The sequence below is a fragment of the Magnolia sinica genome, chromosome 2 (assembly GCF_029962835.1).
Source record: "Magnolia sinica isolate HGM2019 chromosome 2, MsV1, whole genome shotgun sequence".
Lineage (NCBI taxonomy): Eukaryota > Viridiplantae > Streptophyta > Magnoliopsida > Magnoliales > Magnoliaceae > Magnolia > Magnolia sinica.
The window spans coordinates 107,858,335-107,874,727 of NC_080574.1; the positions used below are offsets into that span (position 1 = coordinate 107,858,335).

A 16,393-nucleotide genomic window follows, 5' to 3' on the forward strand; every position below is an offset into this window, starting at 1 on the left:
GTAGATTTAATGAAATCTAAGTTCGAAATGAGCATGGTTGGGGAATTGAATTATTTCCTAGGGTTGCAAGTAAAACAACAACCTAATGATATTTTTATTTCTCAAAGCAAATATGCTTTGAACTTAATTAAAAAGTTCAAATTTGAGAATGAGAAAATTTTTGATACTCTATGAATACAACATTAAGACTCTCAAAAGACTTTATAGGTAAAAGTGTGGATCCTAAATTATATCGTAGTATGATTGGCAGTTTACTTTATTTAACTACAAGTAGACCCAATATTGCTTTTAGTGTTGGTATTTGCGTTAGATACCAATCTGATCCTAAAGAGTCCCATCTAACTGCTGTTAAGCAGATTATGCGATATGTTACAAGTTCATCTAATTTGGGTCTCTAGTATCCTTATGATACTAGTGTTCAGTTGGCTGGGTACACGATGCTGATTAGGCTGGTAATATCGATGATAGGAAATCAACCAGTGGTGGTTGTTTCTATATTAGAAATTTCTTAGTTTCTTGGTTTAGCAAGAAGAAAATTTTCGTATTGCTCTCAACTGCTGAAGCTAAATACATCGCAGCTGGAAATGCATGTACTCAGCTTGTATGGATGAACAAAGTGTTAAGTGATTATCGAATTGTACAGGATTTAATAGTTTTCTATTGTGATAATTCCAATGCGATAAATATATCTAAAACTTCAATCCAGCATTTAACATTAAATATTATTACATTCATGAATTAGTGGAAGAAAAAATAATTTCTTTGGATTACATTCCAACCAAGACTCAACTTACTGACATTTTCACTAAACTGCTCGACAAAAGCAGGTTTAATAAATTGAATTTAATGTTTAAAATAGCAACTAGAGAAGGTCCATTTGAAATAGATCGTCATCTAATTTCGGCTCTAATGGACATATCTGTTAATGATGAGAGTATTCCTATTCATACTCTAGTTGAGAAACCCTCTGAATCAGAAAAACGTGCATTAACTAGAACATTATGTAACATAGATGCGCAATGGACTCATAAAGGGAATGCGCTTGCTTCCAAGGACTTGTTACCCAGATACAAGGTTCTTCATCGAGTATTTATTTCAAATCTGTATCCACGTTCTGGCAACAAAATAGAACTGACTTCCTTTATGGTTCGAGTTTTGCATTCCATCGTCTCTGGTACTCAAGTTTGTCTTGCATCTTTGATCTATTATTCAATCATTCAGTTTCGTCTCCATCCTTGACACAGTGATATTCCATTTGCCTATCTTATGACTGTGTTAGCTACTCATATGATAGTTGTTATGCTTATTGGAGAGGCTCCTATTCATCACCTTATTTTTAATAATTCAAATATAAACAAGATGAAATTGGAATTGGCTCTTGGACAAGTGGATGTGGGTGGTGGTGGAGTTGAAGCAGAGAATATAGAAGAAGGTGGTGATTTTCCTCCTGATGATATCAATATGAATGACATTTTTGATGAAATTGAATCACACTCTACAAATGATCCTGACTATGAGCCATCCGATTTTGATGCTCGTCTTCATGCACTTGAGGAGAAGGTAGAGAACATGAATGTTGCCCATTATTTTTAATTTAAATATATGCACAAGTATCTTAGGTGCTTAAACAAAGGCCTTCATCAACTTGATCCGATGATACCTGCTCCTTCTTTAGGATCTGATTAGGTATTTTTTTCCTATGGTCTGCAATAACTCTTATACAACTTTGCTTTCTTTCAGTTTGTGAGACTGACTTTGGTTGACTTTGGTTTATGCTAATAAATGACATGTGAACTTTGAATTTACTTATATATCTTTCATATCTTGCCTAGTTATCTCCTTTATTACTCTCTTGTTAGTCTTCCACTTCCATTTCTTCTTTGCTTCCACTATAAGAAAGAGGGTTTTTAGCAACGAAAGTTTTAGCAACGAAACACATTTTCGTCGCCAAAAGTAACTTTTGGCGACGAAAATTTGTTTCGTCGCCAAAAGTGTACTTTTAGCGACGATATTTTTAGCGACGAAAATTTTCGCTGCTAAAAATCATGGATGAGACTTTTAGAGGCAAAAATTTTCGTCGCTAAAGCCCGCAACCAACTTTTCCACAAAAAACGAATGGATTACTTTTAGCTGTGAAAATTTTCGTAGCTAAAAATAATGGATAAGACTTTTAGCGGCGAAAATTTTCGTCGCTAAAGGCCATAGCTACGAAAATTTTCGTAGCTAAAAATCGTGGATGAGACTTTTAGCAACGAAACTTTTCGCCGCTAAAGGTTACAAACGGTTTACTTGTAGCTACGAAAATTTTCGTAGGTAAATATCGTAGATGAGATTTTTAGCCACGAAAATTTTCGTCGTTAAAGGCTGCAACCACCTTTTCCACGCATTTGAATGGATTACTTTTAGCTACGAAACTGTTCGTAGCTACAAATCGTGGTTGAGACTTTTGGCGACGAAAAGTTTCGCCGCAAAAGGCTGCAAACGATTTACTTTTAGCTTCGAAAAATTTCGTAGCTAAATACTGTAGATGAGATTTTTAGCCACGAAAAGTTTCGTCACAAAAGGCTACAAACAATTTCCCACCCTTTTCGAATCGATTGAATGAGATTTTTAACGACGAAAAGTTTCGTTGCCAAAGGCTACCAACAATTTTTCAAAAAATTACTTTTAGCTACGAAACGTTTCGTAGCTAAAAAACCACTTTTAACTATGAAAATTTTCGTCGCTAAAAGCTACAACAATTTTAAAAACGTGAATAAGACTTTTAGCGAGGAAAATATTCGTCGCTAAATACTTTTACCTACGAAATATTAAATAACAGGTGTTATATAATATATTTTATCATATTCACATTCACATCCATCTAAACCCAAACTATGTAAATTCATCCAAACATAAACTACATTCATCCAAACATAAACTGCATCCATCCAAACACGAACAATCTTATGGAAAAAAAACAAATGAAAAGAGAGAGAACATATAAGAGGTGATCCAGACAAATGAAAAGAAATCAGGTTTAGGTTATAGGTTATAGGTTATAGGTTATAGCTTTAGAGAATTGAGAATAGGTTAAGGTTTAGGTTTAAGAAATCAGGTTCTGGTTCTGGTTTGGTATCGGGTTTAGGTTTGGGTTTTCAAGTTTAGGTTTAGGTTTAGGTTAGGGAGTTGAGATTAGGATTAGGTGTAGGTTTAAGTTTAAGGATTTGAGATTACATTTAGGTTTTAGGTTTAAGTTATATGTTTAGGTTTAGGTTATAAGTATAGGTTATAGGTTTAGGTTTAAGTTAGGTTATAGGTTAAGGTTTAGGGAATTGAGAATAGGTTAAGGTTTAGGTTTAAGTTAGGTTATAGGTTAAAGTTTAGGGAATTGAGAATAGGTTAAGGTTTAGGTTTAGGAAAATCGGGTTCGGGTTCGGGTTCGGGTTTAGGTTTGGGGTTTCAAGTTTAGGTTTAGGTTAAGGAGTTGAGATTAGGATTAAGTGTAGGTGTAGGTTTAGAAATTTGAGAATACATTTAGGTTATAGGTTTAGGTTATAAGTGTCGGTTATAGGTTATACCTTTAGGGATTTGAGAATAAGTTAAGGTCTAGGTTTAGGAAATCGGGTTCGGGTTCAGGATCGGGTTTAGGTTTGGGGATTTAAGAATACATTTAGATTTTAGGTTTAGGTTTAGGTTTAGGTTTAGGTTTTAGGTTTTAAGTTTAGGTTAAGGTTATAGGTTTAGGTTAGGTTTAGGTTATAGGTTATAGCTTTAGGGAATTGAGAATAGGTTAAGGTTTAAGTTTAGTTTTAGGAAATCGGGTTCGGGATTAGGTTTAGGTTTGGGTTTTCAAGTCTAGGTTTATGTTTAGGTTAGGGAGTTGAGATTAGGATTAGGTGTAGGTTTAGGTTTAGGGATTTGAGAATACATTTAGGTTTTAAGTTTAGGTTCTGGGATTTGAGAATAGGTTTAGGTTAAGGTTGTAAGTATAAGTTATAGGTTAAGGTTAAGGTTTAGGTTTCGGCTATAAGTATAAGTTTTGGGATTTGAGAATAGGTTTAAGTTAAGGTTATAAGTCTAGGTTTAGGTTATAGGTTAAAGTTTAGGTTTAGGAAATCGGGTTCGGGTTCGGGTTCGGGATCGGGTTTAGGTTTGGGTTATAGGTATAGGTTTTGAGATTTGAGAATAGGTTTAGGTTAAGGTTACGAGTCTAGGTTTAAGTTATACGTTAAGGTTTAGGTTTAGGCTATAAGTATAGGTATAGGTTATAGGTTAAGGTTAAGGTTTAGGAAATCGAGTTTGGGTTTGGGATCGTGTTTAGGTTTGGGTTATAAGCATAGGTTTTGGGATTTGAGAATAGGTTTAGGTTACGGTTGTAAGTATAGGTTATAGGTTAAGGTTAAGGATTAGGTTTCGGCTATAAGTATAGGTTTTGGGATTTGAGAATAGGTTTAGGTTAAGGTTATAAGTCTAGGTTTAGGTTATAGGTTAAGGTATAGGTTTAGGTTATAGGTATAGGTTTAGGTTATACGTTAAGGTTTAGGTTTAGGAAATCGAGTTCGAGATCACGTTTAGGTTTGGGTTATAGGCATAGGTTTTGAGATTTGAGAATAGGTTTAGGTTAAGGTTGTAAATATAGGTTATAAGTTAAGGTTAAGGTTTAGGTTTCGGCTATAAGTATAGGTTTTGGGATTTGAGAATAGGTTTAGGTTAAGGTTATAAGTCTAGGTTTAGGTTATAGGTTAAGGTTTAGGTTTAGGTTATAGGTATAGGTTTAGGTTATAGGTTAAGGTTTAGGTTTAGGTTATAGGTATAGGTTTAGGTTATACATTAAGGTTTAGGTTTAGAAAATCGGGTTCGGGTTTAGGACCGGGTTTAGGTTTGGGTTATAGGTATAGGTATTGGGATTTGAGAATAGGTTTAGGTTAAGATTATGAGTCTAGGTTTAGGTTATAGTTTATGGTTTAAGTTTAGGATATAGGTATAAGTTTAGGTTATAGGTTAAGGTTTAGTTTTAGGAAATCAGGTTCGGGTTCAGAATCGGGTTTAGGTTTGGGTTATAAGTATAGGTTATAGATTATGAGAATAGGTTTAGTTAAGGTTATGAGTCTAGGTTTAGGTTATAGGTTTTGTTTTAGGTTTAGGCTATAGGTTATAGGTTTAGGTTATAGGTTTAGGGAATGGTTTAGGAAATTGGGTTCTGGTTTGAGATTGGGTTTAGGTTTGGGTTATAGGTATAGGTTTTGGGATTTGAGAATAGGTTTAGGTTAAGGCTGTAAGCATAGGTTATAGGTTAAGGTTAAGGTTTAGGTTTCGGCTATAAGTATAGGTTTTAGGATTTGAGAATAGGTTTAGGTTAAGGTTATAAGTCTAGGTTAAGGTTTAGGTTTAGGTTATAGTTATAGGTTTAGGTTAAGGTTATATGTTAAGGTTAAGGTTATAGGTTTAAGTTTAGGTTTAGGTTAAGTTTATAGGTTTAGGTTTAGGTTAGGTTATAGGTTATAGGTTTAGGTTTAGGTTATAGTTATAAGTTTTGGGATTTGAGAATAGGTTTAGGTTAGGTTATAGGTTATAGCTTTAGGGAATTGAGAATAGGTCAAGGTTTAGGTTTAGGAAATTGGGTTCGGGTTCGGGACCGGGTTTAGGTTTGGGTTTTCAAGTTTAGGTTTAGGCTAGGGAGTTGAGATTAGGATTAGGTGTAGGTTTAGGTTTAGGGATTTGAGAATACATTAAGGTTTAGGTTTAGGTTTTGGGATTTGAGAATAGGTTTAGGTTATAAGTATAGGTTTAGGTTATAGTTATAGGTTTTGGGATTTGAGAATAGGTTTGAGTTATAGTTATAGGTTTAGGTTAAGGTTATATGTTAAGGTTAAGGTTATAGGTTTAGGTTTAGGTTAAGTTTATAGGTTTAGGTTTAGGTTAGGTTATAGGTTATAGCTTTAGGGAATTGAGAATAGGTCAAGGTAAATCGGGTTCGGGTTCGGGACCGGGTTTAGGTTTGGGTTTTCAAGTTTAGGTTTAGGCATTTGAGAATACATTAAGGTTTAGGTTTAGGTTTTGGGATCTGAGAATAGGTTTAGGTTTAGGTTAAGGTTATAGGTTTAGGTTTAGGTGAAGTTTATAGGTTTAGGTTAGGTTAGGTTATAGGTTTTTGGTTAAGGTTTAGGTTATAGTTATAGGTTTTGGGATTTGAGGATAGGTTTAGGTTAGGTTATAGGTTAATGATGGGGGAATTGAGAATAGGTAAAGGTTTAGGTTTAGGAAATTGGGTTCGGGTTCGGGACCGGGTTTAGGTTTGGGTTTTCAAGTTTAGGTTTAGGTTTAGGCTAGGGGGTTGAGATTAGGATTTGGTGTAGGTTTAGGTTTAGGCATTTGAGAATACATTAAGGTTTAGGTTTAGGTTTTGGGATTTGAGAATAGGTTTAGGTTATAGGTTTTTGAATTTGAGTTCGAGTTTAGGTTATAGGTTTTGGTTTTGGTTTTGGTTTTGGTTTTGGTTACAGGTTTTGATTTAGGTTATAGGTTATAGGTTTAAGTTAAGGTTTAGGTTTAGGTTAAAGGTTTTGGGATTTGAGAATGAGTTCAAGTTTAGGTTATAGGTTTTGGTTTAGGTTATAGGTTTTGGGATTTGGAAATAGTTTTAGGTTATAAATATATGTTTAGGTTAGGTTATAGGTTAAGGTTTAGAGATTTGAGTTTAGGTTATAGGATTAGGTTACGGTTTAGGTTTAGCTTATAGGTTTTGGGATTTGAGAATAGGTTCGAGTTTAGGTTATAGGTTTTGGTTTTGGTTTTGGTTATAGGTTTTGGTTTAGGTTATAGGTTTTTGAATTTGAGAATGGGTTTGAGTTTAGGTTATAGGTTTTGGTTTTGGTTTAGGTTATAGGTTTTGATTTAAGTTATAGGTTATAGGTTTATGTTAAGGTTTAGGTTTAGGTTAAAGGTTTTGGGATTTGAGAATGAGTTCAAGTTTAGGTTATAGGTTTTGGTTTTGGTTTAGGTTATAGGTTTTGGTTTAGGTTATAGGTTTTGGGATTTGAGAATGGGTTCGGGCTTAGGTTATAGGTTTTGGTTTTGGTTTAGGTTATAGGTTTTGATTTAGGTTATAGCTTATAGGTTTAGGTTAAGGTTTAGGTTTAGGTTATAGGTTTTGGGATTTGAGAATGGGTTTGGGTTTAGGTTATAGGTTTTGGTTTTAGTTTAGGTTATAGGTTTTGGGATTTGAGAATGGGTTCGGGTTTAGGTTATAAGTTTTGGTTTTGGTTTAGGTTTAGGTTATATGTTTTTAGATTTGAAGATGGGTTATGGTTTAGGTTCAGGAAATCGGGTTCAGGTTCGGGATTGGGTTTAAGTTTGGGTTTTCAAGTTTAGGTTTAAGTTTAGGTTAGGGAGTTGAGATTAGGATTAGGTGTAGGTTTTGCTTTAGGGAATTGAGTTTAGGTTATAGGTTTAGGGAAAGGTTAGGTTTAGGTAATAGGTTTTGGGATTTGAGAATAGTTTTAGGTTATAAGTATAGGTTTAGGTTAGGTTATAGGTTAAGGTTTAGGGATTTGAGTTTAGGCTATAGGTTTAGGATTAGGTCTAGGTTTAGGTTTAGGGAATTGAGTTTAGGTTATAGGTTTAGGGAAAGGTTAGGTTTAGGTTATAGGTTTTGGGATTTGAGAATAGTTTTAGGTTATATGTATAGGTTTAGGTTAGGTTATAAGTTAAGGTTTAGGGATTTGAGTTTAGGTTATAGGATTAGATTTAGGTTTAGGTTTAGGGATTTGAGTTTAGGTTACAGGTTTAGGTTTAGGTTTAGGTTTTATGTTTAGGTTTGGGTTTTGAGATTTGAGAATGGGTACGGGTTTAGGTTATAGGTTTTGGTTTTGGTTTTGGTTTTGGTTATAGGTTTTTTGAATTTGAGAATGGGTTCGGGTTTTGGTTTTGGTTTAGGTTATAGGTTTTGGTTTTAGTTTTAATTATATGTTTTAATTTAGGTTATAGGTTATAGGTTTAGGTTTTAGGTTTTGGTTGTGGTTTTGATTTAAGTTATAGGTTAAGGTTTTAGGGAAAGGTAATAAGTTTTGATTTAGGTTATAGGTTATAGGTTTAGGTTTTAGGTTTAGGTTTAGGTTTTGATTTATGTTATAGGTTATAGGTTTAGGTTTAGGTTTAGGTTATAAGTTTTGGGATTTGAGAATGGGTTCGGGTTGAGGTTATAGGTTTTGGTTTAGGTTATATGTTTAGGTTTAGGTTATAGGTTTTGGGATTTGAGAATGGGTTCGGGCTTAGGTTATAAGTTTTGGTTTTGGTTTAGGTTATAGGTTTTGGGATTTGAGAATGGGTTCGGGTTTAGGTTATAAGTTTTGGTTTAGGTTTAGGTTTAGGTTATAGGTTTTTGGATTTGAGAATGGGTTATGGTTTAGGTTTAGGAAATTGGGTTCAGGTTCAGGATTGGATTTAAGTTTGGGTTTTCAAGTTTAGGTTTAGGTTTAGGTTAGGGAGTTGAGATTAGGATTAGGTGTAGGTTTCGGTTTAGGGAATTGAGTTTAGGTTATAGGTTTAGGGAAATGTTAGGTTTAGGTAATAGGTTTTGGGATTTGGGAATAGTTTTAGGTTATAAGTATAGGTTTAGGTTAGGTTATAGGTTAAGGTTTAGGGATTTAAGTTTAGGTTATAGGATTAGATTTAGGTTTAGGTTTAGGGATTGGAGTTTAGGTTATAGGTTTAGGTTTAGGTTTTATGTTTAGGTTTAGGTTTATGTTTGGGTTTTGGGATTTGAGAATAGGTTCGGGTTTAGGTTATAGGTTTTGGGATTTGAGAATGGGTTAGGGTTTAGGTTATAAGTTTTGGTTTTAGTTTAGGTTTAGGTTATAGGTTTTTGGATTTGAGAATGGGTTATGGTTTAGGTTTAGGAAATCGGGTTCAGGTTCGGGATTGGGTTTAAGTTTGGGTTTTCAAGTTTAGGTTTAGGTTAGGGAGTTAAGATTAGAATTAGGTGTAGGTTTTGCTTTAGGGAATTGAGTTTAGGTTATAGGTTTAGGGAAAGGTTAGGTTTAGGTAATAGGTTTTGGGATTTGGGAATAATTTTAGGTTATAAGTATAGGTTTAGGTTAGGTTATAGGTTAAGGTTTAGGGATTTGAGTCTAGGCTATAGGTTTAGGTTTAGGTCTAGGTTGAGGTTTAGGGAATTGAGTTTAGGTTATAGGTTTAAGTTTAGGTTTAGGTTTAGGTTTTGGGATTTGAGAATGGTTTTGGGTTTAGGCTATAGGTTTTGGCTTTGGTTTAGGTTATAAGTTTGGTTTAGGTTATAGGTTATAGGTTTAGGTTTAGGTTTAGGTTATAGGATTGGAGAATGGGTTCGGGTTTAGGATATAGGTTTTGGTTTTGGTTTAGGTTATATGTTTTGATTTAGGTTATAGGTTATAGGTTTAAGGTCCGATCGAGTCTATGTTTGGGTTTCCAAGTTTAGGTATAGGTTTAGGTTAGGGAGTTAAGATTAGGATTAGGTGTAGGTTTAGGTTTAGGGATTTGAGAATACATTTAGGTTATAGGTTTAGGTTTAGGTTTTAGGTTTTAGGTTAAGGTGTTATGTTTAGGTTGAGGTTTAGGTTTAAGTTAAGGTTGAGGTTTAGGTTATAAGTTAAGGTTTTAGGTCATAGGTTTTGGTTTAGGTTAAGGTTATAGGTATAGGTTAAGGTATAGGTTTAGGTTTAGGTTTAGGTTATAAGATATAGGTTTAGGGAATTGAGAATAGGTTAAGGTTAAGGTTTAGGAAATTGGGTTTGGGTTCGGGATCGGGTCTATGTTTGGGTTTTCATGTTTAGGTATAGGTTTAGGTTAGGGAGTTAAGATTAGGATTAGGTGTAGGTTTAGGTTTAGGGATTTGAGAATACATTTAGGTTATAGGTTTAGGTTTAGGTTTTAGGTTTTAGGTTAAGGTTATATCTTTAGGTTGAGGTTTAGGTTTAAGTTAAGGTTGAGGTTTAGGTTATAGGTTAAGGTTTTAGGTCATAGGTTTTGGTTTAGGTTAAGGTTATAGGTATAGGTTAAGGTATAGGTTTAGGTTTAGGTTTAGGTTTAGGTTATAAGATATAGGTTTAGGGAATTGAGAATAGGTTAAGGTTTAGGTTTAGGAAATCGGGTTTGAGTTCGGGATCGGGTTTATGTTTGCGTTTTCATGTTTAGGTATAGGTTTAGGTTAGAGAGTTAAGATTAGGATTAGGTGTAGGTTTAGGTTTAGGGATTTGAGAATACATTTAGGTTATAGGTTTAGGTTTAGGTTTTAGGTTTTAGGTTAAGGTTCTATGTTTAGGTTGAGGTTTAGGTCTAAACTAAGGTTGAGGTTTAGGTTATAGATTAAGGTTTTAGGTCATAGGTTTAGGTTTAGGTTAAGGTTATAGGTATAGGTTAAAGTATAGGTTTAGGTTATAAGATATAGGTTTAGGGAATTGAGAATAGGTTATGGTTTAGGTTTAGGAAATCGGGTTTGGGTTCGGGATCGGGTCTATGTTTGGGTTTTCATGTTTAGGTATAGGTTTAGGTTAGGGAGTTAAGATTAGGATTAGGTGTAGGTTTAGGTTTAGGGATTTGAGAATACATTTAGGTTATAGGTTTAGGTTTAGGTTTTAGGTTTTAGGTTAAGGTTCTATGTTTAGGTTGAGGTTTAGGTTTAAGTTAAGGTTGAGGTTTATGTTATAGGTTAAGGTTTTAGGTCATAGGTTTTGGTTTAGATTAAGGTTATAGGTATAGGTTAAGGTATAGGTTTAGGTTTAGGTTTAGGTTATAAGATATAGGTTTAGGGAATTGAGAATAGGTTAAGGTTTAGGTTTAGGAAATCGGGTTTGGGTTCGGGATCGGGTCTATGTTTGGGTTTTCATGTTTAGGTATAGGTTTAGGTTAGGGAGTTAAGATTAGGATTATGTGTAGGTTTAGGTTTAGGGATTTGAGAATACATTTAGGTTATAGGTTTAGGTTTAGGTTTTAGGTTTTAGGTTAAGGTTCTATGTTTAGGTTGAGGTTTAGGTTTAAGTTAAGGTTGAGGTTTATGTTATAGGTTAAGTTTTTAGGTCATAGGTTTTGGTTTAGGTTAAGGTTATAGGTATAGGTTTAGGTTATAGGTTAAGGTTTAGGTTTAGGTTATAGGTATAGGTTTAGGTTATACATTAAGGTTTAGGTTTAGAAAATCGGGTTCGGGTTCGGGACCGGGTTTAGGTTTGGGTTATAGGTATAGGTATTGGGATTTGAGAATAGGTTTAGGTTAAGATTATGAGTCTAGGTTTAGGTTATAGTTTATGATTTAAGTTTAGGCTATAGGTATAAGTTTAGGTTATAGGTTAAGGTTTAGTTTTAGGAAATCGGGTTTGGGTTCGGAATCGGGTTTAGGTTTGGGTTATAAGTATAGGTTATAGATTATGAGAATAGGTTTAGTTAAGCTTATGAGTCTAGGTTTAGGTTATAGGTTTTGTTTTAGGTTTAGGCTATAGGTATAGGTTTAGGTTATAGGTTTAGGGAATGGTTTAGGAACTTGGGTTCTGGTTTGAGATTGGGTTTAGGTTTGGGTTATAGGTATAGGTTTTGGGATTTGAGAATAGGTTTAGGTTAAGGCTATAAGCATAGGTTATAGGTTAAGGTTAAGGTTTAGGTTTCTGCTATAAGTATAGGTTTTAGGATTTGAGAATAGGTTTAGGTTAAGGTTATAAGTCTAGGTTAAGGTTTAGGTTTAGGTTATAGTTATAGGTTTAGGTTAAGGTTATATGTTAAGGTTAAGGTTATAGGTTTAAGTTTAGGTTTAGGTTAAGTTTATAGGTTTAGGTTTAGGTTAGGTTATAGGTTATAGGTTTAGGTTTAGGTTATTGTTATAAGTTTTGAGATTTGAGAATAGGTTTAGGTTAGGTTATAGGTTATAGCTTTAAGGAATTGAGAATAGGTCAAGGTTTAGGTTTAGGAAATTGGGTTCGGGTTCGGGACCGGGTTTAGGTTTGGGTTTTCAAGTTTAGGTTTAGGCTAGGGAGTTGAGATTAGGATTAGGTGTAGGTTTAGGTTTAGAGATTTGAGAATACATTAAGGTTTAGGTTTAGGTTTTGGGATTTGAGAATAGGTTTAGGTTATAAGTATAGGTTTAGGTTATAGTTATAGGTTTTGGGATTTGAGAATAGGTTTGGGTTATAGTTATAGGTTTAGGTTAAGGTTATATGTTAAGGTTAAGGTTATAGGTTTAGGTTTAGGTTAAGTTTATAGGTTTAGGTTTAGGTTAGGTTATAGGTTATAGCTTTAGGGAATTGAGAATAGGTCAAGGTAAATCGGGTTCGGGTTCGGGACCGGGTTTAGGTTTGGGTTTTCAAGTTTAGGTTTAGGCATTTGTGAATACATTAAGGTTTAGGTTTAGGTTTTGGGATTTGAGAATAGGTTTAGGTTAAAGGTTTAGGTTTAGGTTAAGGTTATAGGTTTAGGTTTAGGTGAAGTTTATAGGTTTAGGTTAGGTTAGGTTATAGGTTTTTGGTTAAGGTTTAGGTTATAGTTATAGGTTTTGGGATTTGAGGATAGGTTTAGGTTAGGTTATAGGTTAATGATGGGAGAATTGAGAATAGGTCAAGGTTTAGGTTTAGGAAATTGGGTTCGGGTTCGGGACCGGATTTAGGTTTGGGTTTTCAAGTTTAGGTTTAGGTTTAGGCTAGGGGGTTGAGATTAGGATTTGGTGTAGGTTTAGGTTTAGGCATTTGAGAATACATTAAGGTTTAGGTTTAGGTTTTGGGATTTGAGAATAGGTTTAGGTTATAGGTTTTTGAATTTGAGAATGGGTTCGAGTTTAGGTTATAGGTTTTGGTTTTGGTTTTGGTTTTGGTTATAGGTTTTGATTTAGGTTATAGGTTATAGGTTTAAGTTAAGGTTTAGGTTTAGGTTAAAGGTTTTGGAATTTGAGAATGAGTTCAAGTTTAGGTTATAGGTTTTGGTTTAGGTTATAGGTTTTGGGATTTGGAAATAGTTTTAGGTTATAAGTATATGTTTAGGTTAGGTTATAAGTTAAGGTTTAGGGATTTGAGTTTAGGTTATAGGATTAGGTTACGGTTTAGGTTTAGCTTATAGGTTTTGGGATTTGAGAATAGGTTCGGGTTTAGGTTATAGGTTTTGGTTTTGGTTTTGGTTATAGGTTTTGGTTTAGGTTATAGGTTTTTGAATTTGAGAATGGGTTCGAGTTTAGGTTATGGGTTTTGGTTTTGGTTTAGGTTATAGGTTTTGATTTAGGTTATAGGTTATAGGTTTATGTTAAGGTTTAGGTTTAGGTTAAAGGTTTTGGGATTTGAGAATGAGTTCAAGTTTAGGTTATAGGTTTTGGTTTTGGTTTAGGTTATAGGTTTTGGTTTAAGTTATAGGTTTTGGGATTTGAGAATGGGTTCGGGCTTAGGTTATAGGTTTTGGTTTTGGTTTAGGTTATAGGTTTTGATTTAGGTTATAGCTTATAGGTTTAGGTTAAGGTTTAGGTTTAGGTTATAGGTTTTGGGATTTGAGAATGGGTTTGGGTTTAGGTTATAGGTTTTGGTTTTAGTTTAGGTTATAGGTTTTGGGATTTGAGAATGGGTTCGGGTTTAGGTTATAAGTTTTGGTTTTGGTTTAGGTTTAGGTTATATGTTTTTAGATTTGAAGATGGGTTATGGTTTAGGTTCAGGAAATCGGGTTCAGGTTCGAGATTGGGTTTAAGTTTGGGTTTTCAAGTTTAGGTTTAAGTTTAGGTTAGGGAATTGAGATTAGGATTAGGTGTAGGTTTTGCTTTAGGGAATTGAGTTTAGGTTATTGGTTTAAGGAAATGTTAGGTTTAGGTAATAGGTTTTGGGATTTGGGAATAGTTTTAGGTTATAAGTATAGGTTTAGGTTAGGTTATAGGTTAAGGTTTAGGGATTTGAGTTTAGGCTATAGGTTTAGGATTAGGTCTAGGTTTAGGTTTAGGGAATTGAGTTTAGGTTATAGGTTTAGAGAAAGGTTAGGTTTAGGTTATAGGTTTTGGGATTTGAGAATAGTTTTAGGTTATATGTATAGGTTTAGGTTAGGTTATAAGTTAAGGTTTAGGGATTTGAGTTTAGGTTATAGGATTAGATTTAGGTTTAGGTTTAGGGATTTGAGTTTAGGTTACAGGTTTAGGTTTAGGTTTAGGTTTTATGTTTAGGTTTGGGTTTTGAGATTTGAGAATGGGTACGAGTTTAGGTTATAGGTTTTGGTTTTGGTTTTGGTTTTGGTTATAGGTTTTTTGAATTCGAGAATGGGTTCGGGTTTTGGTTTTGGTTTAGGTTATAGGTTTTGGTTTTAGTTTTGATTATATGTTTTGATTTAGGTTATAGGTTATAGGTTTAGGTTTTAGGTTTTGGTTGTGGTTTTGATTTAAGTTATAGGTTATAAGTTTAGGTTAAGGTTTTAGGGAAAGGTAATAAGTTTTGATTTAGGTTATAGGTTATAGGTTTAGGTTTTAGGTTTAGGTTTAGGTTTTGATTTATGTTATAGGTTATAGGTTTAGGTTTAGGTTTAGGTTATAAGTTTTGGGATTTGAGAATGGGTTTGGGTTGAGGTTATAAGTTTTGGTTTAGGTTATATGTTTAGGTTTAGGTTATAGGTTTTGGAATTTGAGAATGGGTTCGGGCTTAGGTTATAAGTTTTGGTTTTGGTTTAGGTTATAGGTTTTGGGATTTGAGAATGGGTTCGGGTTTAGGTTATAAGTTTTCGTTTAGGTTTAGGTTTAGGTTACAGGCTTTTGGATTTGAGAATGGGTTATGGTTTAAGTTTAGGAAATTGGGTTCAGGTTCAGGATTGGGTTTAAGTTTGGGTTTTCAAGTTTAGGTTTAGGTTTAGGTTAGGGAGTTGAGATTAGGATTAGGTGTAGGTTTAGGTTTAGGGAATTGAGTTTAGGTTATAGGTTTAGGGAAATGTTAGGTTTAGGTAATAGGTTTTGGGATTTGGGAATAATTTTAGGTTATAAGTATATGTTTAGGTTAGGTTATAGGTTAAGGTTTAGGGATTTAAGTTTAGGTTATAGGATTAGATTTAGGTTTAGGTTTAGGGATTGGAGTTTAGGTTATAGGCTTAGGTTTAGGTTTTATGTTTAGGTTTAGGTTTATGTTTAGGTTTTGGGATTTGAGAATAGGTTCGGGTTTAGGTTATAGGTTTTGGGATTTGAGAATGGGTTCGGGTTTAGGTTATAAGTTTTGGTTTTAGTTTAGGTTTAGGTTATAGGTTTTTGGATTTGAGAATGGGTTATGGTTTAGGTTTAGGAAATCGGGTTCAGGTTCGGGATTGTGTTTAAGTTTGGATTTTCAAGTTTAGGTTTAGGTTTAGGTTAGGGAGTTAAGATTAGAATTAGGTGTAGGTTTTGCTTTAGGGAATTGAGTTTAGGTTATAGGTTTAGGGAAAGGTTAGGTTTAGGTAATAGGTTTTGGGATTTGGGAATAATTTTAGGTTATAAGTATAGGTTTAGGTTAGGCTATAGGTTAAGGTTTAGGGATTTGAGTCTAGGCTATAGGTTTAGGTTTAGGTCTAGGTTGAGGTTTAGGGAATTGAGTTTAGGTTATAGGTTTAGGTTTAGGTTTAGGTTTAGGTCTAAGTTAAGGTTGAGGTTTAGGTTATAGATTAAGGTTTTAGGTCATAGGTTTTGGTTTAGGTTAAGGTTATAGGTATAGGTTAAGGTATAGGTTTAGGTTTAGGTTTAGGTTATAAGATATAGGTTTAGGGAATTGAGAATAGGTTATGGTTTAGGTTTAGGAAATTGGGTTTGGGTTCGGTATCGGGTTTATTTTTTGGGTTTTCATGTTTAGGTATAGGTTTAGGTTAGGGAGTTAAGATTAGGATTAGGTGTAGGTTTAGATTTAGGGATTTGAGAATACATTTAGGTTATAGGTTTAGGTTTTGGTTTTAGGTTTTAGGTTAAGGTTCTATGTTTAGGTTGAGGTTTAGGTTTAAGTTAAGGTTGAGGTTTATGTTATAGGTTAAGGTTTTAAGTCATAGGTTTTGGTTTTGGTTAAGGTTATAGGTATAGGTTAAGGTATAGGTTTAGGTTTAGGTTATAAGATATAGGTTTAGGGAATTGAGAATAGGTTAAGGTTTAGGTTTAGGAAATCGGGTTTGGGTTCGGGATCGGGTCTATGTTTGGGTTTTCATGTTTAGGTATAGGTTTAGGTTAGGGAGTTAAGATTAGGATTAGGTGTAGGTTTAGGTTTAGGGATTTGAGAATACATTTAGGTTATAGGTTTAGGTTTAGGTTTTAGGTTTTAGGTTAAGGTTCTATGTTTAGGTTGAGGTTTAGGTTTAAGTTAAGGTTGAGGTTTAGGTTATAGGTTAAGGTTTTAGGTCATAGGTTTTGGTTTAGGTTAAGGTTATAGGTTTAGGTTTAGGTTTAGGTTTAGGTTTAGGTTATAAGATATAGGTTTAGGGAATTGAGAATAGGTTA

General features: G+C 34.0%; 1 long non-coding RNA gene across 1 annotated transcript; it reads left to right on the top strand.

Annotated features, from left to right (window-relative positions):
• Nucleotides 1-7,011: 7,011 nt before the first annotated feature.
• On the top strand, nucleotides 7,012-13,106 carry LOC131229907 (uncharacterized). Its single transcript, XR_009163646.1, has 3 exons — nucleotides 7,012-7,174; nucleotides 12,784-12,871; nucleotides 13,071-13,106. It is a non-coding gene; the product is annotated as an uncharacterized LOC131229907 (long non-coding RNA).
• Nucleotides 13,107-16,393: the final 3,287 nt, after the last annotated feature.